General features: G+C 46.6%; 1 long non-coding RNA gene across 2 annotated transcripts; it reads left to right on the top strand.

Moving 5' to 3' along the window:
- The first annotated feature begins 1,616 nt into the window (after positions 1–1,616).
- On the top strand, positions 1,617–16,801 carry LOC123461564. 2 transcript variants are annotated; one of them, XR_006637716.1, is made up of 3 exons: positions 1,617–1,705; positions 2,583–2,697; positions 3,007–3,921. It is a non-coding gene; the product is annotated as an uncharacterized LOC123461564 (long non-coding RNA). The 2 variants fall into 2 exon arrangements; XR_006637715.1 differs by lacking the exons at positions 1,617–1,705; positions 3,007–3,921 and adding an exon at positions 16,629–16,801 and having other exon boundaries at positions 1,712–2,697.
- Positions 16,802–27,979: the final 11,178 nt, after the last annotated feature.

Below are 27,979 nucleotides of genomic sequence, written 5' to 3'. Positions count from 1 at the left end.
CGTCACCGTCACGCATTCAAATCTTATCTCAAAAAAAACCCCGAAATGTAGGTAGTGAGCTTTAAAGTTTCCTGACCTACCATTTTGCATCTCGCCCCACCTACAACCCTGTCCCCTCCCCCCAAATTTTTTCTCTCCTGAGCCTCAGCTCTTCGCTTCTTAAAAAAAAAAAAAAGAAGAAGAAGAAGAAGAAGAAGAAGAAGGAATTTTCAATAGTCCCACTTGTCAAGCGAAGACCATCTTTTAACCTTCAACAGCAGCGAAAGCCGTGTGAACTCTCGGTGAACCAAGATTGAAGTCATAAATCACGCGTACAAAGGCGGCTGCGGAGACTGGCGCGGGCTGCTGCACCTTTAACGCTTTCTGGGGCTGACAGGCGGCGGCCCAGCTAAAGTTCACCGCGCCCGCCCGGGGAGGGTCCGCCCGCCCGCCCGCTCCCTCCCCGGCCGGCCGCCGGCCCGGTGTTCCCGGAGCTCCTGGCCACCCGGCCCGGCCCGGCAGTATTTAAACAGGCAGATAGAGGTCCACGCGGACAATGTAATTTAGCTTGTTTTTTCTTTTTCTTTTTCTTTTCTTTTTTTTTTTTTTTTTGGTCATTTTCTACAGGACCCCAAGAGATGGACCTTCCTCCCCAGGTCCTCCCTGGACCCGCATCCTCCATCTCTGTCTACGCAGACCCAACTACCCAGATCCCCGGGCTCCCAGAGTCTGAGTCATTGCAACTAGGAACACCTGGTTCAATCACGCCGCGCCTGGAGCTTGCGCCCCCCCCCCGCCTTTTTGTTTCCCTTTTCCATTTGCTTTCTTGCCCTTTATGCGTTTATTTTTCAGGAGGGTCGGGATTGGGCGGAGGAGTAGCCCGGGCAGGGCAGGCAATCCGAAGTGCGACCCCGCTTTCAGCCCCTGGAGAAATCTGCAGGCTCCAGCGGGCCCGCACTGACTCCCTTTCCCTTCCTCGGCCTGTCCGCCTCCTCCTCCTCCTCCGACCCGATCGTTTTGTTTTCCTCCTCCCACTGCCTTCTCTTCGGTTTAATTAAAGTTCAGAGACTCCACTCGCCTCTCGCATTTCTCTGGGAAAGCGGAAACCAGACGACCCTGCGACCACGGGGTCCCGGGCCTGCGCCCCGAAGGGCCTCCCGGCGCCCTCCTCCCCGCGCCCGCCCGCCCGCGCTGGCGATGGCGATGTCCCGGGGAAACCGAGCCACCCGGGCTGGGCACCCGTGTGATCGCCTTTCCTAGACCTCCGGGTTGGCAGCACAAAGTTTGGAGGGTGGGTACACCTTGACCCAGGCAACTTGCTCCCCCAAACTCCTGGCTGACTAATCTGATATGACAAGAGCCCGTGATGGATTTGGTATATGTTAATTCACAATGCCCTTTCCTCCAGAATTTAACTATAAGTTAATACACACCGGAAACCACGCGCATACACGCTCGTTAATGGGCTTAGGTATTAGCGAGTCCTAACGATGCATACAAATGTGCTCTGCGCTCTGTAGGCCCCTCAAGATTTATGGGCCTTGAGCTCTCTGAAGCTGTAAACAAGGAGAAAAAAAAGAGAGTGAGAGAAAGAGAGAGAGAGAGAGAGAGAGAGAGAGAGAGAGAGAGGGAGAGGAAGGACTGGGGCAGAGACCAGAGGCCTGACTGCCCCTCCAGATTGTGGGAGAGAAGGGATTCTTACTATTTTCCTTGCCTTGCCAGCTCGGTGCGTGTGGGTTTGGGCAGTGCGTCTGGGGTGGTGGTGTTGGGCCTTAATGCTGTGTGCGTGGGCAGCATGCTGTCTGTGTCAGGGTAGGAGAACGCCAGCCTCCTTTGAATTGATGAGCAGGGGCCTAAATGTAGCAGGCGTTTGTGGGCACCTTCATGAGTACACCGTGTTAGGTGTGTGTGCGTGGGGGGCGGTGTTTGTACACCTCCACCCTGCATGTGGGACAGGCAGGCCTCCCTCCTGAGCCAGTCTGCAATCCTGGTGAACCCAGTGAACAAATCTCAAACACCAGAACAATAAATAACGAATAATAAAAACAGTAACTAACCCTCCTTCTCTAGCAAGATAACAATAAAATACCAAAGGAGATATTTTTTGAGGGAGGAGGGTTGGGAGGAAGGATTAACATCACAAACTCCAAGGGGGAGACCTGGGAAGCAGGAAGTTGGCTTCTTTAAATGCTGTTGGGGGACTGGGATTGGGACCCTCTCCCCAGACACAGTCCTCTGGCCAGAGCCAGAAGGCCACTCTTTCTTGATCTTTTTCTCTAGTTTGCTTTGTATAAGCAGAAAGGGGATTTCCCCCCCCCCCCAACACACACATGTGGGTGGTTTGTAGCTTTGGGGACACTGAGAGCCCCTGTTAAAGAGGAGCAGGCCCAATGTGCAGGGATAACCAGGGGCCGAGATGGATGAGGCGTCGGTCACGCGGCCGGGCCAGGGCTCGGAGATGCCCTGGAAGAGGAGCGCGGACCGCCAGGAGCGAAGCAGAAAAATATTTATGGCTGCCGGGGAATGAGGACCGCGGCTGGCCGGCGAGTGAGGCCGGAGCTCCCGCAGGTCCAGGGAAAGTTCCCTTCTTATTTTCAAAGCAGAAGGGAAGGCTGAAGCGCCTTGAATTTTCCTTCGAGAGTCTGGAGCTAAGCAGTTTCCGTAAGGGAAGAGAAGAACCGATCCGGAGTTCTGCTATGCCTACCTCATTCTCTCCAGGTACAGTTCTCTGATCATTTTATTAATTAACTAATTTAGGGGAGGGGGAGCCCTCTGTACACGTAGGGAAGCTCGAGGGAGAGGAAGCTGCCCCACAGTTTCGGTTCGAACGAAATCGCTCCTTTAAAAACAATTGTGCTGGAAAAACAAAACAAAATAAAATCAAAAAGGAAAAAAATAAAACATCACTAGCCAACTTTTTAAAAGAGGAAAAAATAAGGAAAAGAAAACGACCATAACCAAGGAGCTTGAGAACTTCTGAAAGATTTAAGTCACAAGCCTTTCCGGGTTTGGATTCTTTTTCAACAGCTATTTGGTGTGAAAAGAGACGGAGAGATGCGCTATCCACTGGGTCGCACACAAAGACTGGAGCCCCTGGATGTCCTCGCCTGGGAGCCACCCCGGGGCGGGCGGGCGAAGGACTCTGAAATAACCCACCGACGAAACGGCAATTAAGCAGCAGAAAACAAAACAGATCAGAAGCGCGGGGCGCTGCGCGTGGGCACTGGGCGAGGGCCCAGGTCTGGAGTGGCTTGCAGGCGCTGGTCTGGTCGCGCGGCCTCGGCGGCAGTCACCAGGCAGGGCAGCCTCCCACGGGCTGGACGGGGCTGGCCAGGCCTCCCCAAGCTCCAGCCTGGGCGCCTTTCTGGCGCTACCCGCTTCTGGGCCAGTTGAGGCTTCCCTCGTCTCTTGTTTTTGAGTCAAGTTGGGGCAAAGTGACTCCAGCTGGCTTTTTTATTTTTATTTTTACTTTTTCTGACTCAAGGGGCTTCTGGATTGCATTGGGAATTCCGGGTCCCCAAAGTTCAGAGACCGACAGCCACCCATGGGGGGCGGGGAGAATCCCACTAGCCCAACACCTTTATTTTGTCCTGTGTCTTCAGAAATCTCAGAAGAGAGAACAGCTTGGAGTCCTGTTTACATATAGTTCCATGGATCCATTCACATCTGGAGAGTTTATTTATAACTCCCTCTATAACTCTTTCTGTTCGGAGGCACTGGTGGCTCTATTGACAGACTGATGTCTACAAAATATTGCTCTATCTCTAACCATAGCTAAATGTGCTGTGGTTGTATGTTCAGATTTATGTTTGAGGAAAATATAATTATTTCCATTGTATTTGTGTATATACAATAGTTATAGGAGCAGATTTATATACAGGAAAATATACAGCTCTCTTATAGCCATCCAGCTTTGTGGACATTTGATATTCTGACAGATTTATATCTCTGAGCAGCTATATAGATAAATGTATATCATTAGAATTATGTATCAGGAGATATATACTTATTGATTGTGATATAGAGTAGTTAGAGCATTCACTTAGAGCCATATATGGCTATAGAGATATTTCTATATTATTATTACTATATATAGGCATATCTATTTATAACCACATAGTAATAAAAATAGACATAAGTAATTATAGTCCTATATGTACATGCTGCTATCGCTGTCTAGAGTTGTAGACACTTTCAAATATAACTCTATAGAGATATCTGTATGTATGTAAGACGTAATTATCTCATGATGTGTGTGCGTTGGGACTTAGGCCAGTCTATCTCTGAACAGACATATTTATGGGTAGGGATGGAGAGACTTGTTCACTGAGATAACTGTAGAGAGCTAACTAGAAACTAGGAAGCTAGCTAGCAGAGTTTACTGAGGAATCCCAGGAGGGGAGGCAATGGAGAATGATGGGGGCTGAACACAGACTAGCTGGCAGGGTAAACCCCTAGCACCCATCAAAGGCCAGATCTGGGTTGGCATGGGGCTGACACAGACAGGTGTGGTTTAGGGTTTACAAAAGTGAGGCTTTTTCCTCCTCTCCTTCTGGCTTCCAGGACCAGACAGCAGGGAGTGGCCTTCCATTCTGCAGCTAGTGTGCTAAAGGTTGCTCACTGTCTTACCTCTCCTGCTTTCTGAGACTTTCTTTTGACTTCTAATTTTGGGATCTCAAAGAATGGGCTTGAGAAGCGAAGAAGTGTGCAGAGGCATGGGGCGAGAGGAGCTCACCCTTTCCCTTCTTTCCCACTGCTTCCTGATAACAAAGCTGGAAAATGGAGGTCTGATCACAGAAACCCGCTTGCTTTCAACCTGGCCTCCCTGGCCCCTGGGAGTGTGGGGTTGAGACTGGGAACCCTGTGGTTGAGGGGTGAATTTGTCAGGTTGAGGGGCCTTGGAGAGGCTTTTCTCACTGTCCTTTCTTTCCCCCAGTCTGGGTGGAACTCCTTTTGGCTGGCCTGCTCTTCTCTGTAGCTCCCCCAGGCTGGGATTCCCTCTCCTCTGCAAACAGAGGACCTCCAGCTCCCTAACAACCCTACTTTGGGGCTTTTGGGGGGGGGGAATTTCCACTGAAGAAGCATGGACATGAATCTAAGCCACTAGATCTGGCTTCTCCCACTCAAATCAACACTGGTCTCCAGCCAGCCCCTTTCCTGGCACCACTGAGTCAAGGCTCCACAATTTTTCCCCTGTCACCAACTGTCCCAGGGGGAAAAGATATACACACCCCAATTCATACTTTTTAAACCAAGGAATCACAGATGTCTTTCCCAAATGGTTTTTGTGAAGGGGTTTTCCCCAAACCCCGGCTGGGCAGCCAGCCAGCCAAGTCTCCAAAATCCCCAGGCTGCTGGGAAAGAAGTGAAGACCCCTGGGCTGGAGTTAAACAACATGCACCCCCTTCATTCCACACACCCCTGCCCATAGGCCTGGAAACTGGTCCAGGGCACAGTCCTTGCCCAGTGCATGCTTGTTGAGGAACATAGAATGCAGTCTGTGCAAAAGCTCACTCGCTCTGCACACCACCATCCGTGGTCACACTGCTAGCTGGCACCCAGCCTCTGGCCAAAGGCACCTTAGGCAGGCTGAGGATAGCACATACACAGCATTGCCAGGCCCGGGAAGGACAACTGGGTAGCAAGTGAAAGAAAGGCGCAAGTCCAGGATGGGGCTAAGGTGCCCAGAGCTAGGAAATTAGGGGGTCAAGACAGATCGGTGCTGCTCTGCTCCCAAACCCAGTCTCCTGGCTCCCACGACACCCAAGTGTATGAAAACAAACCCAGCAAGACCTAGGCAAAGAAGAAACTGTCAGTCCTGAAGAGCCCAGAGAGGGGGAGCCATCACTGATCATTAAGAAATAAACAAATAAAACAAAATAAATCTGTGCAAGACAGCCTGGCTGAAGGAAAAGGCCTCTCTTTATACATCAGCTCTGCTCCAAGAATACCAAACAGATCAGGTATAAAGTTCAAACTTTTTTTCTAGAGTTATTTTTATTTATTTATTAGAGACGGGCGGGGGAGGGAGGGAGAATGGGCACACCAGGGCCTCCAGCCACTGCAAATGAACTCCAGACACATGTGCCACCATGTACATCAGGCTTATGTGGGACCTGAAGAATCGAACCTGGGTCCTTAGGCTTCACAGGCATGTGCCTTAACCACTAAGCAATCTCTCCAGCCCACATTTAAACTTTTAATGTAATAGTTAAAAATAAAGACTTTTATTTTTCAAATATTTTATTTTTAATTTATTTATTAGGGAGCGAGAGAAGGAAAGAGACAGGTAGAAAGAAAGAGAGAATGGGTGTGCCAGGGCATCTAGCCACTGCAAATAAACTCCAGATGCATGTGCCACTTTGTGCATTTGGCTTACATGGGCCCTGGGGAATTGAACCTGGGTCCTTTGGCTTTGCAGGCAAATGCCTTAGTCACTAAGCCATCCCTCCAACCCAAGACTTTTCTTTCTTTAAAAAAAAAATTATTTTTATTTATTTGAGAGAGAGGGAAAGAGATAGGTAGAGCCAGAGAGAGAGATAGTGAGAGCATCTAGTTGTAGCAAACAAACTCCATATATGTGCACCACTTTGTACATATGGTTTACATGGGTCCTGGAGACTTGAACCTGGGTCTTTTTGCTTTACAAACAAGCACCCTAGTTGCTAAGCCATCTCTCCAGCCCTGTTTTTTGTTTTTGTTTTTTTTTTTTTTCAAGGCAGGGTCTCACTCAAGCCCAGGCTGACCTGGAACTCTCTTTGTGGCCTTAGGTTAGCATTGACTCTATAACCATCCTCCCACCTCAGCCTCCCAAGTACAAGACATGCGCCCCCACACCTAAGAATTTGTTTTCACCTTATGAAGCTCACAAATTTTCTGATGCAGAAGAATCCTTGAATTTGACTGTTTCATTTTTTTCTTTTCTATAAACATTTTCTCTTCTCTGGTCCCTATAAAATAGTTCCATTCAGAGAGTTTGGGAACAGACTTGTCATTGTCAGAGAACAGAAACAGATGGACAAATTCCATACCAGTATTAGTAATAAATGATTAAAAAATCTTTTCTTTTCTTTTTTTCGAGGTAGGGTCTCACTCTAGTTCAGGCTAACTTGGAATTCACTATGTACTTTCAGGATGGCCTCAAACTCACGGCAATCCTCCTACCTCTGCCTCCTGAGTGCTGGGATTAAAGGTGTGCACCACCATGCCCAACCCAGCCATTTCTTCACATTTTTAAGTACAAGTTTACATGTCCTCCCACATCTAGTGAGGATCCCTGTCTTCCAGAAGGACCATCGGCCCCCCTTTCTCACCAAGGTCAGAGTGAGGAGTGCCCATAGGAACTTGGTTCCCTTTCTTCTTAAGGCTCCTTAAGGGATCCAACTTGCAGGTGAGAGGCTGAGGTCAGCTAGGGGGCTCCTTTAAACCAGGAATCCCATTATCTGGGCTCCCAGCCCCCAGTGATCTCTAGCTCCCACATCCAGCCCTCTCCTCCCTACCAGAACCAAAGCCCCTAACGGAACACAAGGAGGGAGAGATGAGGAGTCCTGAATTTACATATGTTTGTTGGAGAGAGATTCTGAGTATCTGGGCTCCAGGCAAGATAGGGTAGGAGAGAACATTCTTTGTAAACATCAGAACCTTGGAGTCCAGATAATGGTTGTCCTCAGCAAAAATGCAGAACCCCCCCCCCCAAAATGCCACTACTATTGAATCCAGAGTCCTGGGTGCCTTTGCCTAGGTTGGAGGGGCTCTTGGCTATTTCTGTGTCCCAGACTTCTTGGAGAAGCTGACAAAGATAGTTTGTCTCTCTAGCCAGCAAGATGCACATCCATAGTGGAGGCCTAGAAGCCATGATCTCTAGGGTGAGAACTATCCCACATTAGTAAAATTTCCTTTTCTCTCTATGATACCTCTGCTCCCCATGCCTTCCTTTTCTTTTGTTCCCCCCAAGTAACTTTGTTGGGGGGGAGGGTGTTGGGAAGTCCTTTCCTAAGTATAACCCCTGTTGCAAAGCCCCTTTCCTCTTTTATTTGGTAGAGCAGGACCAGGCAGAGCCTTGCATGCTTCTGCAGAGCTCCTGTACTGCTCTCCTACAGAAACCAGGAGACTGGCTGTTAACTGAAGACTGGTCTATATGGTCCAATTACTCAACTGATTCCTGAGGTGGAGGAGTGCCTGGGGGCATATTGGTAGCGGTGGAGGCCTGAATGTAGGGGGACCAATTCCCATCTCTAGTGGAAACTTGGATGCCAGGAGCAAGTTCCAATTGCTATAATAATAGTCATAATAATAACAATAATAATTTATTTAGCATATCATTAGATGTGTATTTACTGTCTTCCCTTTGCTTTTTTACAAGTGTCTCCTAAGGAGCACCCAGGGGAACCAGTAATAAGCTAATTACCACCCTTCAACTCCTTCTCCATCCACAAAGTCACCCTCTCAGAGACGGAGCATTTACAGAAAACCCTCCTGCGCCTAACACATGCTCCCTCTCCCCACGTCTTCTCTCCTATTTCCTGGGTTCACTCTACAGCCATCTCTGTTAAGGAATCCCCCCACCCCATTCCAATTCAGGAGGAAAGGCTGGAGAGGGAGTGGTTGAGGCCCAGAGACACCCGCTTTTCTGTGGTATTAACATTGTATTATCTTTGTTTCCCTGAAATTGCAGCCTTATCAAGGGTGGTGTGGGAGGAACTTATTCCTTACTCCTCCTGCTGCTGCTTTCAGAGGGAACACTTATGCTGCCAGGATGCTAAAATGCCTGATGCAGGTGTAGCGTGGTGGCTGGTCCTGAGAATGGAACATCCACTATGCCTCAAGCTGTTCAAGTCAGCTCTCAGGCCCGCAAGGTCCCACCCACCTCACCGGCCTCTTCCAGAAATGGGTGAATAAATAACCACAAAAGTGGCTATGCTTTTTTTTTTCCTTCAGTGCTAAGGCTCAGTTCCAGAGCTTTGCACACACTAGGCAAGTGCTATACTATTCAGCTACACCCTTAGCCCCTGGTAATACCTTTCTAAAATAATTTTTATATTTTTATTTATTTATTTGAGAAAGGAAGAGGGTGAGAGAGAGATAGAAAGAGAATGGGTACGCTAGGGCCTCCAGTCACTGCAAAGGACTCCATATGCACAAGGTGATGCATCTGGCTTTCATGGGTACTAGGGAATAAAACCTGGGTCCTTAAGCTTTGCAGGCAAGGGCCTTAACCACTAAGCTATCTCACCAGCCCATATACTTTAAAAAATATTCATTTTGTCTAGGTGTGATGGATCACACCTGTAATGCCAGCACTTAGGAGGTTGGAGCAGGAAGATCACCAAAGCCTCGAGGCAAGCCTAGGCTGTAGAGTGAACCCTGTACCAATAATAATCATAAATAACAAGCAAATGTTTATTTGTTTACATTTTTAAAATACAAGTTGACATCTTTTTGGAGATTACAATGTAAACACAAATGACACACAAGCATTTAGGTGGTAGACTCTAGGTAGACTTTTGAATTAACTAAAGGACTGAAGCCTCTGGTGATCTGAAGAGTGCTCCATTACTCCCTCCCTTGTCCTAACCTAGAGTTGAAGATCTAGCTGCTGTCATGAGAATCCTGGCAAAGATGGAGCTGCCTGGCTCAGTTACAGATACCCTGGATACACTGCTCAGACAAGCCCACCCTACAACTAACTGTTACCCCCTTAGCTCTACCCAAGTATATAATTACTCCTGGTAAGGAAGCAAGGCCACATTAGAAGTATAGGAGCCAGGGAGAGTCAACACTAAGTTAGAATCAAATCCACATCTTAAATCGCAGCAGGGCATGGTTAGTGTTCTTGGAGTGTTCAATCACTGTTTGGTGTCTTTTCATCGTTCCATGTCCCAAAGACTCCCTGCTGTCCACATGTTCCACTGTATGCCTCCTGGATGGAAGAAACCTGTGTTCTGACCCTTTAATAAACTCAGTGTATTAAAATTTATTTGTCCTGAGTCCCATTCCATTCCTCTCTACTGGTTAACAACCAAACTGATAGGAAAATTCACCAAAGTGTTGACACACATTCTCCCAGGCTAAATTTTTGGCAAGGGTCCTTCAATACTATTGTCCAGGAGGAAAATAGCCATAATGGTGAAATTTCAGATCCACATGGCAGAAGCCACGATACAAATTTGATTGAAGGTGGTTTATAATTTTCCTTAAATCATAGCATAGAAGCCGCCAAGCATCTTATCTGTGGGTTAGGCCAATGTTACCCCAAACCTAAGGTTTCCAGATTACACAGTGGTACAGAACTTTCTGCTTCTTTTTATTTCCAAAAGGTAAAACTAAGTTGGAAGGAAACTAGATTCATCTAGGTAAGAAGATTGTACATGAAGTGATGAGGATGGGCTTAGGATTTTTTCTGACTATGGTGGTCATTTATTCCATTTAGTTCCAATTTATAGACAGTGTTCTGCAGCCCCCCAATATGTGTAACTATACTAGTTTCCATTTAGGGAAGATTTCTATATGCTTATACTGAGTTTGATGAGGAAATGTAACACCAGAAAGAAAGGTCACATCACCTACGCAAGGTCGTATGTCTGAGCTTGAACTACAGATGTCTGTTTTCCCATATGCTGTTTTTTAAAATTGTTTTTCTTTTTATTTATTTGAGACACATGGAGAGAGAGATCACTAAGGCCTCATGCCACTGCAAACAAACTCCAGATGCATGTGCCACTTTGTGTATCTGGCTTGATGCAGATACTGGGAAATCAAACCCAGGCTGTTAGGCTTTGCAAGCAAGTAACTTAGTCACTTAGCAATCTCTCAGCCCTCTGCTGTTTTTTTTTTTTCAATTAAAATATTTACTTATTTATGAGAGAGTGAGAGACAGAGAGAAAATGGGCACACCAGGGCCTCTAGCCACTGCAAACAAAATCTGGTTTATGTGGGTACTGGGGAATCAAACCTGAAACCTTAAGCTTTGTAGGTAAGCACCTTAACTGCTAAGCCATCTCTAATACATTTGTGGGTGCTTCTTACATTTTGTAACATGGCATTGTGTTTGTTTTTTGAGGTAGGGTCTCACTATAGCCCAGGCTGACCTGGAATTCACTATGTATTCTCAGGCTGGCCTTGAACTCACAGTGATTCTCATATCTCTGCCTCCTGAGTGCTGGGATTAAAGGTGTGCACAACCATGCCCGGCATCTGCTGGGTTTTTAACACTTCCAAATCATGCTGTATGGGTTAAAGTGATAATAATTATGCAATGAAACAGTCTTTCCACCCCTGAAATAGCTGTGCATCCTCTAGGTGCCAGAAGGGGCTCCAGGAGACATTTCAAGGCTGGCTTCTCCAGTGTCTGCCCCAGGTGCAGGTGCACGACGGGAATCTTCATCTCCCTGAGTTCAGTTTCACCAGCAGCCTCTGTGATTTTTCAGCATGATCACTACTCTCAACGCTTAGAGTTTACTCCTTCCCAAGACATGGAATACACCCATAATTGCATGCATCTGGCTTCTAGGGGAGTCCCTGAATTTCCACTTCCTCCTGTGAGTCCAGCTTTCCCACAGGCTGAGATCGTGAATCTGAGGAGTAGCTAGCTATTGATCTTCAGAACCCCTCATCCCCTAGCAACCCCCTATTTACTACTTTTCTGGCTCCATCCTTGTTTGATAAAGCATCCCAGTGGTGCTGTTATTTTTTAAAGGATGTGAGCGGCAGAGGGCTGTACTTAACACCATGTGCCCTGATGGTGTAACTTAAGGCATTTCAGTGGCAGGATAATTGGGGAGGGGAAAAACAGCCTCCCCAGGGGCTTTAAACTGCATTGCTCATAAGGCTGATCCTGCATCTCATTATCCATGAACTTCAGATGAAAGCTACAAAATCGGATCCCTTTATTCTGATATTTGAGACTAAGCAGAGAACGGGCTGCTTTCTGTGTTTTCACCTGACTCCTGGCATCATGTGGGCACCCTCCCCATCTTCCTGTCCCATCTTGTCTCTGTCTCTCTCCCCTCAGGGGTTGGAGTCCTTAAGGGAAACAGCTCCGTGGCTGTCTGCAGGGGCCTTGTGGAAAAGGTTGAGTTGTCAAACGAGCAGATACCACAGCAAATGCCCCTATTCTCCCACCCCCCACCAACTCTGGAATGAAGATGGAGAGTTTTCTGTGCCTGGTTTGGTTCACAGAGACACATAGTCCATCATTTGATTTGCTACAAAGAGTATTCCCTCTCCCTGCCCCCCAGCATCCTCCAATCTTAGCATCTGGGAGCTTGAAGGATCTTAGTGGTACCCTGATCAAACCACTTCACAGTGAAGGAAGTTCCGGAAGCTGAAGTGCCGAGACCAGAGTCTGGGCGTTTGGATTCCCCAGCCCGCCACTGACTCTGGTTTTCTTTGCATTGCAGCTGGTTTGCTTGGAATGGGTTCCACAAAACCTTCTGCGGTGCAGTCTTTATTTCCATGGCTGAGGGCACAGGCACCACTGTCACCATTAGGCGGACTGTCCTTTCTGGCTGTGGCTACTTTTGGACACATGTCTCATCATGCACTATTTTCCATGATCCCATCGGAGCCTACCTATGATTCTGTGGCATTAGAGGTCCTCCACCGGCCACATCTGTACATCAACTGCCCTCATCCCTTTCCTAGTGCTGGCTGGGGTCCCCAGAGGGGACTAGGGGTCCCAGGGCAGAGGGGTGAGGGGAGCTTTTTCTTCTATGACTTCCTTGCTCCTAGACTGAGATGAGGAGAAAATGAAATACATAAATGCTGTCAAGGGTCTGGAGGGATGGCTTAGCGGTTAAGGTGCTTGCCTGCAAAGCATAAGGACTCATGGTCGACTCTCCAGGTCCCATGTAAGCCAGACATACAAGGTGACACCAGCGTGTGAGGTCACACATACACACAAGACATCTGGAGTTCAACTTCAATGGATGGAAGCCCTGGCATGCCAATTTATCTATTTTTTCTCTCTCTCTCTCTGAAAAAATAAAAATAATAAAAAGATAAAAACTGGCTTTAAAAATGCTGTCAAGTCCTCTTCAAGCTTCAAGACAAAACCTTCCACTGGGCTGATCTTCCTCTCCAGCTCAGGATTGAAGGCAAGGGATGTGGTTGAGTTTAGTGTAGGGGATTCTGGTTATATTTCAGAAAGAATTTGTCAGTCCTGACAGCTGCCAGACACCTGTGCTCTCTGAACATCTCAGACAATTTCTCAATGGCTCCATTTCTGTTCAAAGAGTCTGGTTAGAAACTTCCTTTCTTTAGTGACTGTTGGCCTGTCTAACCCCAGGGGCTTCCGCTGCTTTCTATGGGGTCTTGACACCAGGAAAAACTTTTAAATCTCATGTTAGCTCTAAACAGGTCTATAATTCCAGCTACATGGGAGGTTGGAGAAGGTGGATCAAAAGTTCAAGTTCAGCCGGGCGTGGTGGCGCACACCTTTAATCCCAGCACTCGGGAGGCAGAGGTAGGAGGATCACCGTGAGTTCGAGGCCACCCTGAGGCTACATAGTGAATCCCAGGTCAGCCTGAGCCAGAGTGAGACCCTACCTCGAAAAACCAAAAAAAAAAAAAAAAAAAAAGTTCAAGTTCAGCCTGGGCATCTTAGTGAGACTGTCTCAAAAACTGAAAGGAGGCCGGGAGTGGTGGTGCATGCCTTCAATCCCAGCACTCAGGAGGCAGGGGAGGAGGATCACTGAGAGTTCAACACTACATAGTGAATTCCAGGTCAGCTTGGGCTACAGTGAGACCCTAACTCAAAAAAAACAAAACAAAACAAAATTAAAAAAAAGAAAAAAACCTGAAAGGCACTGGGCTTGGTAGCACATGCCTTTAATACCAGCACTCAGGAGGCAGAGTTGGGAGGATCTCAGTGAAGTCAAGATCGTCCTGAGACTACATGGTGAATTCCAGGTCAGCCTGGGCTACAGTGAAACCCCTATGCAGAAAAACAAAAACAAATAAACAACAAAAAACTGACAGGACTGGGGATGGAGCTCAGCGGTAGAGTGCTTGCCTGGCATGAACAAGGTCCTAGGTTCAATCTCTAGAACTAGGAGGCAAAATTAAAACGATAATAAACAATAAATCTCCCAGTCTTAGGAAGCAAAAAAAAAAAAAAAAAAAGTTGAACATTTTTGTTGAGAAAATCCATCTGTGACTTAGTCTGATGTGGGCACAATGACATTAACATGGAGTCCAGGCCATGGTACCAGCTGTGGGCTGAAAAATATTCCTTCATTAATACATTAAAATCTTAACTCCCAATACCTCAGAATGTAAGATGTTTAGAGACAGGGTCATTTTTTTGTGTGTGTGTGGGGGGGTGCTTCTTGAGGTATGGTCTCACTCTAGCTCAGTCTGTCCTGGAATTCACTATGTAGTCTCAGAGTGGCCTCAAACTCCATGGGGATCCTCCTACCTCTGCCTTCCAAATGCTGGGATTAATGACATGAGCCACCACACCCAGCTAGAGACAGGGTCTTCAAAAGCAACCATTAAGGGCTGGAAAGATGCCTTAGTGGTTAAGGAGCTTGCCTGCAAAGCCAATGGACCCAGGTTCAATTCCCTAATACCAACATGAAGCCATATGCACAATGGCACATGTGTCTCATGTTTGTTTGCAGTGGCTAGAGGCCTTGGTGTGCCCATTGTCTCTCTCTCCTCTCTCTCTCTCTCTCTCTCTCTCTCTCTCCCCATCCCCCTCTCTTAAATAAATAAATAAATAAAATATTTTCAAAAAGTAATCTTTAATTTCAAATGAGAACCTAAAGGTAGGTCCCACCTAATATGCCCCATGTTCTTATAAGAAGAGAACAGTTCACAGACAGATGTTGAGTGATAACCATGCGAGACAACAGCTGTCTAGAAGCCAAGGAAAGGGGCCTTGGGAGGAACCCACAGTCACGATGCCTGGATCTTGGACTGTGAGCCTCTAGGACCGTGAGAAGACACATTTTGTTTAAGTTACCCAGCCTGTGGTAGTTTGTTATAGCACTCCTAGCAAACTAATGCAGTATCTAATTGTGTCTGGGCTATTTACTTGCTTGGTGGCAAATCATTTAAAACTCTCCAAACTCGGTTTCCACCAGATCTCTAAGGTCCTTTTCACACTTAATATCTGTGATTCCGTATCAGAGAAAGCTCCAGTTACTCAACACAGTTTTTCTTCCTTGCAATGATGTGTTGAGCTACAGATACACACACCCTTGTGATCTCAGACACAGCCTGTATATCTGCTTTATCCTTCCAAATGCAAGCCACTTGCACCACCCCTCCCTTCCCCCAAATGCCAGTGGAGGCCCAGGCTTCAAATTTGAGTCCTGCAATTCTCAGGTGTCCTGGCTCTTGCTGCATCTGTCAAAACTTGATTGAAAAGAGAATCTTTTTTAGCCAATTGGCTGATTTTGCTAAATACAGTGCCAAATAGCCTGGTTGGTTTATCCCTCTTTAACTGATGGATTTCGTTTTAAGCTGTCAGTTTCTGACCATCCTTTCTGACTCAGAGTCATTCTAGCCATGCAAGTCCTAGTCAACCACTGGATCCAGCCATTCCATCACCTTTATTCTTTCAACTGATTGGTGAGATCACTCGGAATCATCCCCAGACAACTGACACAGTCTCACTCAGGCCCAGAGAAAGCACCCTCAAGCCATGTCTACAAGATGCCAAAACACCCACTTGGGCCAATCAATTCAGTAAAAAATCAGTCTAACCTACAGGTATTGCATCATGCAGGCAAAGCAGGGTTCCTTTCTAGCCCTTAGTGACTTGAGGTCTATACACAGTTAGTGTCCCTTCCTTCCTTCCTTCCTTCCTTCCTTCTTTCTTCCTTCTTTCTTTCCTTCCTCCCTCCCTCCCTCCCTTCCTCCCTTCCTTCTTCTCACCTAGCCAAGTTACAGGATGAAGAAATGCATGTTCATATGGACACCTCCTGCACACAAATATGTCACATCACATGTGCCACTTTCATTCTCACCTCCATAGACAGCAATGATAGATAATGTGTACTGGCAAGGACAGTGGGAAGGCCTTGGGATGACTTATCTCAGGTGCACAATTACATGAATATAACTCAGATCGTAGCTTTGGTCAGAATCTGGCCTATTTGAAGGTATGAGAAGACTTGGAGTTTGGCCACAGTGTATTTGCATGCCTTTGGGATTTCACATCTGGTTCCAGGACTCATACGCTTGCACCCTTGCACAGTCATGTACATCTGGGCATTTGGGTAGGATTCTCCACGTTTCCCATATGCTCACATCTGAGGACTGGTGCTTGTACATTTGCATCATCGCTCAGCGTTTGCATGTGCTTGTACAGGCATGGCCCAAGTCTGGGCAGATGGGTTTACCTGTGCCTCTGTATGGTCTCCTTCCTGGTTTCTGTCTGAGTATACTAGTACATGCACGGACCAAACACCAGAGTGACCTAAGAGATCTCTGAAATTCTTGGCACGCCAAGAAAGAAATCTGATGCTCTAGAACAACTGGCCAGGTCCTTCACTCAGACTCCCTCTGGCTCAGGTCCTGTTCGCTTCCAAGATGAGATCGGCAGTCTTCTGCAAGGGCCTCTCTGGCTGCCTCTACCATATTTGGATCTCTAAGGTCTTCTATCAGTCCATTTTTCAAGAACTCTCTTTTTTTTTTTGCAGAGATGAGGACTGACCTCAGGGCCTTGTGCATGTTAGAACAGTGCTCTACCACTGAGCGGCATCGCCACCCCCTATCGTCCATTTGTAATGGATCACACGCGTGAAAGGAAGAAGGTAGAAGCTGTGATTTTAAAAGTGGAAATAAACAAGGAAACTTCATCCTTTTCTCCTCATTCTCACATCTTCTTATTGGCATTTATCAACTTTGAGCACAAGACACAGACAGAGTTAGCTGCTCTGAATTTCTTAGTTTTTCTAGTCTTTAATCACCAAGAATTTTGCTGAAAGTTTTCAGGTGGGTATCATAATCATACTGTGGTCGTATTGCAAAAACAGAAACTTTATCTTTTAGAGATATTCATAAAATTGCTTACAATTATAGAAGAAATGTGGTGTTTGGAATTTGCTTCAAAATATATGAGGAAGGATGGGGGGAGGGAAAGGAAAGGAAGTAGACTGGCCATTGTTGAAGTGAATTAGACACATGAGTGTTTGATTACATTATTCACCCTGCTGTGTTGTCTGGATTTTTCTATAAGATAAAAGAATCCCATTCACTAAAGAATCTCTTATTATCTTCCCCCTTCCATCTCCTCCTTGAGATGTCCCTGAGACTATAATTATTTCCTCCCATTAGGTGGATGAGGAAGTGGAGGCTCTCACTGGGAAAGTGATTTGCTGAAGGCAACTGGAAACAGAAAGCTTGACTAGCATTCAGACAGACTGACTTCCCACTGAGGGCTCCTCTCACTGGGTCCTACATACACATGAGCCAATGAAGCCATAAAATATAAAATATAAATACCAAGCAGATGAATGGCAGAAGAGAGACTCACTCCAGTTGCTCATACATTTGTATGGGCTTGACCTAGGTGACGTGGGCACCTCAGGGCTCCATATTTGCATCAGAAGAGATACATACGCCTTGGCTTACACAGCTATGATTCCCTTGGTGGTATGCCTGTAGACCATTTATGTTGAAAAGGTATGTCAAACATGATGTACAGGAAAAAGAATGGAATCTTATGCCACCTCCAGGTGTGCCTGTTCTGTGTGTTCTTGTGAAAAGCTGGCTTTCTACATAATATTGTTAAGAATATGCAGCAGTAGGGCTGGGGAGATGGCTTGCTGGATACAGGTGCTTGCTTGCTTGCAAAGCCTGCTGGTCCAGATTTGATTCCCCAGTACTCATGTAAAACTAGACGCACAAAGTGACGTGCATGCGTCTGCAGCAAGAGGCCGTGGTGTGCCCATATTCATTCTCTTCTCTTTCTTTTTTAAAGGTTTTTTTATTTTTATTTATTTTTATTTTTATTTATTTATTTGAGAGCGACAGACACAGAGAGAAAGACAGATAGAGGGAGAGAGAGAGAGAATGGGCGCGCCAGGGCTTCCAGCCTCTGCAAACGAACTCCAGACGCATGCGCCCCCTTGTGCATCTGGCTAACGTGGGACCTGGGGAACCGAGCCTCGAACCGGGGTCCTTAGGCTTCACAGGCAAGCGCTTAACCGCTACGCCATCTCTCCAGCCCCATTCTCTTCTCTTTCTCGCTTCCCCTCCCTCTTTGTGCTCATAATATATACATATATATTAATATATAATATATTATATATATATTATATATATCAATGTTGCATATAGATAGATAGGTAGATAGATAGATAGATAGATAGATAGATAGATAGATAGATAGATAGATAGATATATGCAACAGTGATCCTGGAAGGAAGAAGTATTTCTAATGTCAGACATATCAAGCCCACAGACCCATGGAGAATCTGGTAAGGAAGGGAAGCATTAGTAGCCTGTGCCTTGTATCTTTCAGAAGAGCTGCAGCTTTGCATGCATTTATTTCACAGATATACTCAGATAAATACAAACATCACAGGCTCCCATGAATGGTTTGTGCATGGCATCCATCCACATGCCTTATGCATGCTAAACAGTCACGTCTCTAGGGAAGGGTGAGCGCAGACCTAGGGCTAGAGGCCAGGACTTCTAATCTACTCCCATCAGTCGCTGATCACGATGTCTTCAGCAAGTCACATCACCCTTCTTTGACTCAGTTCAAAATTTGACTCAGTTTAAAATTATTTTCAAAGTAGGGTCTTTCTCTAGCCCAGGCTGACCTGGAATTCACTATGTAGTCTCAGGGTGGCCTCAAACTCATGGCTATCCTCCTATCTCTGCCTCCCAAGTGCTGGAATTAAAGGTGTGTGTCAGCACACCTGGCCCTAGTTCCCCCCTACCTTTTTGTTTTTTTTCAAGGTAGGGTATCACTTTAGCTGTCCTTGAACTTTCTCTGTTGTCCTGGGCTAACATTGAACTCCCAGCAATCCTCCTACCTCTGCCTCCCTTTTAAAGAAAAAGACTGATATTAATAGTTGAGCTGCCTACTCAAATGAAGTCAAATGTAATGTGTGGAAGCCATTTTATCCAGTATTCATTAATTTACATTTTACTCTATATACTTATACAGAAATAATGGGTAATGCATTTATGGCACATATAGCATATTTACTCCTCTATCTAATGTATTTATGAGATAGAAAAATATAGTAACTTGCCCAAGATAATTCAAACTGAATATACTACACAGAGTGGTAAAATGATGAGTTTTGAGTCAGAAGTGCCACTAAAGAGCTAAAAGATGTCCAATGTGCCAATCTGAGGCAAAGTCTCACAGTCTCATGCTGAACTTGTTACGTAAATGAAGAGGATCTTGAATGCCCTCTCTCTCTCTCTCTTTCTCTCTCTTTAAAGCAGGGTCTTACTCTAGCCCAAGCAGGCCTCACACTCAAGAAGATCCTCCTACCTCACCCTCTGGAGTACTGAGACTAAAGGTGTGCACCACCATATCTGGCCTGACCTTGAACTTCTGACCCTCCTGCCCTTACCTCCCAACTGCTGAGATGCACTACCATACCTGGTTTATGTGGTCCTGGGAATTGAACCCAGGGTTTTGTGCACACCAGGCTAGACTCTACTAACTAAACTACATGCCCAGCCTGAAATCCTAAAAGAGTTTTAAAATACGGTTTGGTTTACGAGAGAGAGAGTAGAGAATGGGTGCACCAGGCCCACTTGCTACTACAGAAGAACTCCAGACACATGTACCACTTGGTGCATCTGATTTTATGTGGGTACTAGGAAATTGAATCTGGGTGGGAAGGCTTTGCAAGCAAGTGCCTTTGACCATTGAGCAGTCTCCCAACCCTATAATCCTGATACTTTTTAAGAGTGCACCAAACATTGGGACCAAACATTTTAGAAGCACTGGGCTAGAGTCAGGTATTGATGTAGATGAGATCCTGCCAAGGCAAAGTCAAGAAAGGGAGCAAAGCCAGGCTACTTTTGGTCATGCTGGCCTCAAGCTGAGGCTTCCACATCCTTACCAGGGATTCCTGCCAAGCTGTCTGATCCAAACAGCCAGAGCTTATGTCCATCATCCCCAAAGAATTGGAGTGGTTCAGAGCACCCTCTTGGAGGTCAGGCAAATCTGGCTGAAGTCTAGACCCAGCCAGTTAAGCACAACCTTGACCTCCTGAGACTCACTGCATTTCCTCTAGGTCAAATGGGAAGGGAATTACTTTCTCAGGATTGTTACTTTACGACTCAGATGAGATAATGACTCTAGTCCAGTGCCTGGCCTGTAGTGAGTGCTTAAGTACATGCTTGTTTTTGTTGATAGTAGTAGTAGTAGTAGACGGCACTCCTGAAAGCTTACTCTAAGCCAAGCATGACTCCAAGTGCTTCTCATGTATCAACCCATTAAATCTTCCAACACCTTCTGAAGGCAGGTAATAATCATAGGAAATAGTTTTCAGCCCTTGCTGCTATCACTATTGTGGTAGTTGCTTCCTGATTTTTTTTGTTTTGTTTTGTTTTTTTTTTTGTTTTTTGAGGTAAGGTCTCACTCTGGTCCAGGCTGACCTGGAATTAACTCTGTAGTCTCAGGGTGGCCTTGAACTCATGGCGATCCTCCTACCTCTGCCTCCCAAGTGCTGGGATTAAAGGCGTGCGCCACCACGCCCGGCTGCTTCCTGATTTTGACCCATGGGTGCAATAATGTGGATTGAAGGGTTAAGTAGGCATTCATGGTTTTGATTTCTTTGACATCAAAAGTGAGAATAGGGCTGGAGAGATTGCTTAGTGGTTAAGGTATTTGCCTGCAAAGCCAAAGGACCCAGATTCAATTACCTAGAACCCACGTAAACCAGATGTACAAGGTGGCATCTGTGTAAAGTTTCTTTGCAGTGGCTAGAGGCCCTGCTGCATACCTGTTTTCTCTGTCTCTCTGTAATAAACAAATAAAAGTATTTTTCCAAAAAAAAAGTGAGTATAGTAAGTAAAGAATCTGATCTTCTAGACAATTCTTTGACTCATGTCTCTGCTCTTTTCAATCACTCCAGGCTAAGGAGCCAAACCAGGAAACAGCAGATCAGTCCTCAGGCCACTTGGTTCACAGTGGATGGACAAGCTTTTTAGAGCCATTTATAAGGAAGTACAGCAATAAAGGTCCCTGTCACCAGGGACACCAGTGATAGGTAAAAAAACCAATAAACAACAACAACAAAACATTTCTGGGCTGGAGAGATGGCTTAGCAGTTAAGGAGCTTTCCTGCAAAGTCAAAGGACCCAGGTGTGATTCCCCAGAACCCACGTAAGCCAGATGCATCTGGAGTTCATTTGCAGCAGCTAGAGGCCCTGGCATGCCATTCTCTCTCTCTCTCTCTCTCTCTCTTTCTACCTTTTTCTCACTTTCAAATAAATAAATAACTAGATAACATTTTTTAAAAACCCACTTCTGGGGTTAGAGAGATGGCTTAGTGATTAATGTGCTTGCCTGAGAACCCTAAGGACCCAGGTTTAATTCCCCAAAACCCATGTAAGCCAGATGCACAAGGTGGCACATGCATCTTAAGTTCGTTTGCATCGGCTGAGGCCCTGGTGGACCCATTCTCTCTTTCTATCTTTCTGTCTCTCTCTCGAAATAAGTAAGTAAATAAATAAAATACTTTTTAAAAGTACTTTTCCTAGGTGTCTGGTTGAGATGATATTTTATGTCACTCATTGTTTTTACATACATGTGCAGACATATATCACTTTCAGAAAAGTTACATACCCATGCAGGGATGAGCAAAAGACATAGGTCTGATTAAGTCCTTGTATGTATCATGCATGCTTGAGCATGTGTCCATAGCTACATGTGTACAGGGAGAAAGAACTCTGAACTTGATAGGAGGAAAGGATCCTACCCACTGTCATCCCTCTTCCTTCCTAAGTACAGAGAAGCTATTGTGAAACCCATACTCTCACCTTTCTTCTTGAGTATGGCTTCTGCAGAGAGCATCCTGGCTGCTGGAGCTCTGCCTAATCAGTGTGTGAGCATGTAAGGGTGGTGGGTAGTTCAGCTGCCCTTCATTACCAGTGTTCAACTGTGGGCATTAGGATAAAGATCTTGGGATTATTTTAGTCTGGTACCCTGGGGATAGGAAGTAGTTGTTTTTTTTTTTTTTTCTTTTTCTGGTCTACCAAGTAGTGTTTGAGAGTCTATATCTGAATTATCTAGACCTGAACACAAGTGGATCATTAACAGAGGAGAGGGACTATTGTCTACTAACTGGGGTTTAAAATGTTCTTCTTCAGACTTTAGAAAACAAATATTTTATCTGAGAATGAGTGGCAGAAAGAAGGACGTGAAGGAGTCAGTTTTTATTTCTTTTCTATTTTTTGTTTGCTTTTTAAATATTTTATTTATTTATTTAAGGGAAAGAGAGAAGGACAGACAGACAGACATACAGAATGGGCACATCAGGACCTCTAGCCACTGGAGATGAACACCTAGACATGTGCCATCATGTGTATCTGGCTTAGGTGGGTTCTGGAGAATCAAACCTGGGTTCTTAGGCTTCACAGGCAAATGCCTTAACCACTGATCCATCTCTCCAGTCCTGTTTGTTTTTGAGGTAGATCTCACTAGCTGACCTGGAATTCATTTTGTAGTTCCAGGCTGGTCTGGAACTCATATTGATCCTCCTACCTCTACCTCCCAAGTTGGGATTAAAGGTGTGTACCACCATGACTGCTCTTTTCTATTTTTTAAAAGAGAGAGAGAAGGGCCTCCAATGTGCAGAATGTGGGCATTGCCACAGTTTCCTTAACTTGGGTTATGGAATTCTAGGAGGAATTGGGGTCTTTCTAATTACAAAGAAAATTATTTTACAGCAAAGAGAAGTAGTGGGAGGGAGTGATTCAAAAGACATGAGTGTCGGGTGGGGGGGACATGGCCAGATAGAGGTTAGAAAAGACCATCATCTCCACTCCAAGGCCAGAATGAGAATGTATATCCCAAAGCTAGAGTTCACAAAAGCCCAACAGAGAACTGGGACAGCTACCTAAATTCTCCAGTGTCAAACCTTTCAGCCCAGATTCCTTGCTTTTACCTGAATGCAATGGATTATTTTCCAAGCAAGAGAACAGACTGGGCTCTGGGTGCAAAACTCACATTGAACAACTCCAGGACCTTCTCCAGCTGGGAGAATGAGATGTGGGTAAAAGTTAGAGAAAGGACTAAAGTTTTGCCTCAAAGGCACATGGACTTTGGTTTATCAGAACCGGCCAGAGGCCCTAGCTCTTCCATTTGGAGGCTTTTCTAAATGCTGGAGGTGGGGGAAGGAAGAAAAAGAAGGGAAAGGGGTGTGGGGGAGGGGCAGACAGGAACAGATGCTTCCAGATCTAAAGAAACAATTTGGGGAGGGGGAGCAGGATCAAACAGAGGAAGAGGAGGGGGAGGGGGAATACGGAGAACAAAGGTGTAGCTGAGATTGGAGGGTCTGCAGTGCAGAAGAGATAAAGGGATCCGGTAAGATGCCTGAGCCAACATCTGCTGGCCGGGGCTATAAAACCTTGTTCTCTTTGCTCCTGACCAAGGACCACTCTCCAGATCAGTCCTGAGGTGGCCAGGCCTGGAGGCCCAGCCAGGAACCTTTGAACCTTAGCTATCCTTCCAATATTGCCACCCTCCACCTTTTGGCTCTCCTTCCTCTGTTGGGGAGGGGGAGTCCTAAGCAGGGTCCTGGGGCTGGAGGTTGTCCCCGCAGCATTACTGCAGGATGTGAGAGGGGTTAGGAGGCAGAGAAAGGTGGAGTGAGCACAAGAGGTAGCAGACATGTCAGGTGCGACCCTGAAACATTCAAGAAAAGGCAGACAGAGCTGGAGGCAGTTACATTCCAAAATGGTTTGAAATCATCAGACACTGGGTCCCTGTGGAGGTGTTTCCAGCTGGGAGGCTGACATTCCCCCACTACCCCCATCACACCTGAGCCAGGTGGGGCAGGACTGCAAAATGGTGGGGGCTTAGAACTGGCCACAGCAAGGGTACGTGGGAATGTTCCACACCTTACCGTACCAATACCATGCCATGCCATACCATTTCCCACCTTTCACCAAAGGAGCTGCCTTTTCATTCCTCCAGCTAGAACTCGAGCCCCACTCAGTATCCCTATTTTCTGAAATCTGTTCCCGCAGAGTGGAAGCCTCCACACGTACAAACAAAGTTACCCACACAATGCCTCCCAAAGGAACAGACTCACAGGCAAGAATGAGGCTATCATTATGACGGGAAGAAACCACCTCAACAAGAACAAACCTGTTTGGGGGACTTCTCCCAAATGATTCACCTCCCAGATTTAAGAACGTGTTTGCCTTTTTATACAAGCCCAAATCCTAGCCTGGCACGGGGGGCAAAGGCCAGGGCACTTCTTGCCAGAAGCGACTTTCTTGGCCTGGAATTCTTCAGCTGCTGGGGTAGTTGGTTTGATAGTCTGGAATCCATTGGGAAGCCCTGGGTGCCCTACCCTTTCTATCCCCACAATGATCTTGGGGCGGTCCGGTTTCCCAAGTGTAACTCAAAGAAATCCTGTCTGAAGAAGAGAGAGAGAGAAAGAAAGACAGACAGATAGACAGACAGACAGACAGAAAGAAAGAAAGAAAGAAAGAAAGAGAGAGAGAGGGGGGGAGGGAAGTAGGGAGGGTGGGAGGGAGGGAAGGAGAGAGGGAAGGAGGGAGGGAGGGAGGGAGGCCCTTTAGTTGGTGGTAAGAGGTAGAATATTGGTCAAGGAATAATCGACCCTGCTCATTTTCCCACGAATAAAAGGAAAAAGAGGGAAGGAAAGAATAGAAGAAAGAAAGAGGAGGTTGGGACGTACAGGGCGAGACCCCAGGCCAGCGGAGTTCACCGCGCAGTGAACCCGCCCAGCCCGGCCGCAGCCCGCGCTCCCCGCCCCGCGCCGCATTGTCCTCGAGGAGAGCCTCGGGGTCGTGACCCAAGCGCAGGCGACACCGCGCCCTGGGCGGACTCGGCCTGGAGCCCAGAGAAGAAGCCGGCTGCAGCCTGACGAGCCTCGCCCTCGCCCAGGCTGCCCCAGATCACCATTCTCGAGACCCCTGTGACTCCCAGCAAAGGAACTGCCCCTCTTCCGCTGTCCCCACGTGAAAACAGTTGCATTTTGCTGGGTTCTTTCGCTCGGGTCTTCCCACAGGCTGGAAGCAAGAATCTGGGGTTGGGTTTGGCCCTTTGGCAGTGCCTTCCGCATTGGGATGTGTGTCCTACGATTCACATATACTTTCCTAATTTCTAGGACTGGGAAGAGAGGGAGTCAGAAAGGAGGCCTGAGCAGACTTGGCACCTCCCTGGCTTGACCCCTAACCCTAGGGCAGGCTGAGTGGAGCTCACAGGACTTCACAGATTAGGGGATCTGGCCGTTGTCTGGGGACTGAACATTGAAAATAATCCTTTGCCCTTTCTTGGACTCTATAACCATTTCACCCTTCTTGATCCTTTCCCCCCTTCTTCCTGCTCATTTGCTGGGCCTGGCAAGAAGGGGAAACCGGTAGAGATTGAGCAGCGGAGGCCCTTTTTTGCAACTCGCTTGCGTGAATGTGCATTTCCCTGCATTGGCAAGAAGCTGTAGAGCTGACATCAAAAATAAGAAAAACCCTAGAGGTGTGGGGAAAGCCAGGACTGTGGGGGCCCCTGGCCTTGGAGGGAGAATTAGCAAACCTCCATCCATCCGCCTTAGCTTCTGTCAGCAACTCAGGTCCAAGGGGGATGGAGCGCCCACAGCTGCAGGCTTTAAGTTATCCAAAGCGGTGATGCGGGTCTATGGTTCAAAGAGCAACTGCCACCATCTTTACCTTTCTAGGGGCAGCTAAAGGTGGAATACCCAGAGCAGCCAGAGCCGCAGGAGAATAATTTCAAGGGGGCTAAAGATGTGGGGCAGAGAAAAAGGCCGAAAGGGTTGGTCAGTTTTATCAGGAAGATGGGTCAGAGGCAACGACCCCCCCACACACACACACCCAGCTAAATTCCCCAAATGTTTATTTTGGGCTTCTGCCCATCCCGATAAATCAAGCTAACAGATTAGGAAGTTCATAAAATTGTATTCTTAGGTAATGACATCCAGAAAGGTAATAAATATTCCCTCTGCTCTGGTGGCCACTGGAGTTAGGGGACTCTCCATCTCTTCTACCAAGACTCACAAGAGACTCTAGGAAGGGAAGCATTTTAATTCGAATTAGCTCTCCAAAGGTGGGATGCTGGATAAAAGCAGTAGAAAGCCTGGAGAAGAGGCTTTGTGAATTCAACACCACGCTACTTCAGGACTTGGCAGAAAGCCGAGAAAAAGATGGAAGTGCATCTCACGCTGCTGCTCCTTCTTGTCATGGTACCTTCCATCTCAAGGGCTGGTTTTTGCGTCAATCTTCCCACATTTTAGAAAAGCAGAGAAACCCTCCCTGGTGGAGGGAAAACAGTTCCAAGCTTCAACAAACAACGCACACACACACATACACACTTTCAACCCACAAGTCGATTCAGAAAAAAGCTGATACCTTAAACTATGTAGGAAACTTCATATAAACAGCAAGAGACCCTCAGAAACATCAAGCGCCCCAGTCCTTTCCTCCTAGATTTCCCCTCAGGCTGTTTCTCTTCTGTGAGCCAAGGTTCTTCCCAACCCTGGACTTAACAACAGCAGAACTACATTTTCCTCAAGCAGATCTTCTCTGTCCACTAGATTTCCCACCTTCCCTCTTGAACAACTGGAGTTGAAGCAAAAATCATCATCATCATCATCATCTAGTGGCAGAAAGATTCAGACTTTAAACTTTGGTACTCCTCACCCCAGAGTTGATCAAGTACCAACTACTTACTTGTCAAGGGGGTGTGGGGCCTGTGGGATCTCCTGGTGCTTGGAGAAAAGGACTTTAGAAGGTTGATGTCGCCATTTCACCCTGTCTTCTTTTTACTTGGACAGCGAAGACAGTTACAACGCTGTGCTAACAGGCATTCATGCACCTTCCTCTCCCGTGACTCTGGGCAAGAAATCCACAGTTCTACAAAGCTGTGGCATCCTATCTGGAGACCAAGGGCTGAGAGAGGGCTGGCTTGGGAGGGTCAGAGATGGGGGTGGGGGAGAGGTCACAGGCGCTGCCTAATAATATAAAGGCAATGGGAGAGAAAATGCTGTGTCCTCCCTGTGAACCTGGGCTGAGACCCCCCCCCCCAGTCCCACCCCACCAGCCTTTCCCTACTGCTTAGCTTAACTTCCCAGTGAGGCTGGATAGCATTAGGAGACTCATCCACACCAGGACTGTGGAGCTTGGGACCCAGACCCAAGTTAGCCACCCTGGCTCCAGCTCCACCCTTGTCCAGGAAGCCTGATAGTTTTGGGGTTGTCAGGGCCCTGGTAAAGGCAAGCTTTGGAGAAAGGAGAAGAAGGAATTCCCTAGAGGTCAGCGGCCCAGATCCTCAGAAATCAGAGTTTGAAAAATTTTTTAATTGTGTTACATTTGTCAAGAATTTATGGATTTTGGATACTTCTCCTTTTCAGACCAAGAAAGACAGAGAGATACACTGAAAACGACTGAGGGTGACAAGAGGAAAGGAAACAGAAGCTTGAAAAAGGGCAACAGATGACTTGACCCTTCTAAAGTGCTTTTCCTGAGTCAAAGAGTATCTTTCCTGGAAGTTCAGGGGGAAACTTAAGAAATCAATGTTGTGATTACCCCTCCCATTTTAAGCCACAAAGGTAGAAAAGAACGTTGGATACAAAGTTACCTCTACCTTCTTTCTGTCATGCCTTCTTTCCAAGCTTGAAAAGATGTACCCCCCCCCCACCCATCCTCATACCTTCTTTCTCTTTTTCCAAGCTTGGCTGCCCCCCCCCTTTTCTTACCCAAAGGCAATTGACTCAACATGAAGGGGTTACAGTCAGATCATGCCCCTAATTCACTTGATTACATAAAATAACTCCAGATAATTGTTGGCTCTGCTTCCTCACACTGT

This window comes from Jaculus jaculus, chromosome 6, assembly GCF_020740685.1.
Source record: "Jaculus jaculus isolate mJacJac1 chromosome 6, mJacJac1.mat.Y.cur, whole genome shotgun sequence".
Lineage (NCBI taxonomy): Eukaryota > Metazoa > Chordata > Mammalia > Rodentia > Dipodidae > Jaculus > Jaculus jaculus.
The sequence above is the reverse complement of the archived record's forward strand: the minus strand, read 5'-3'. Positions and strand labels throughout refer to the sequence as shown.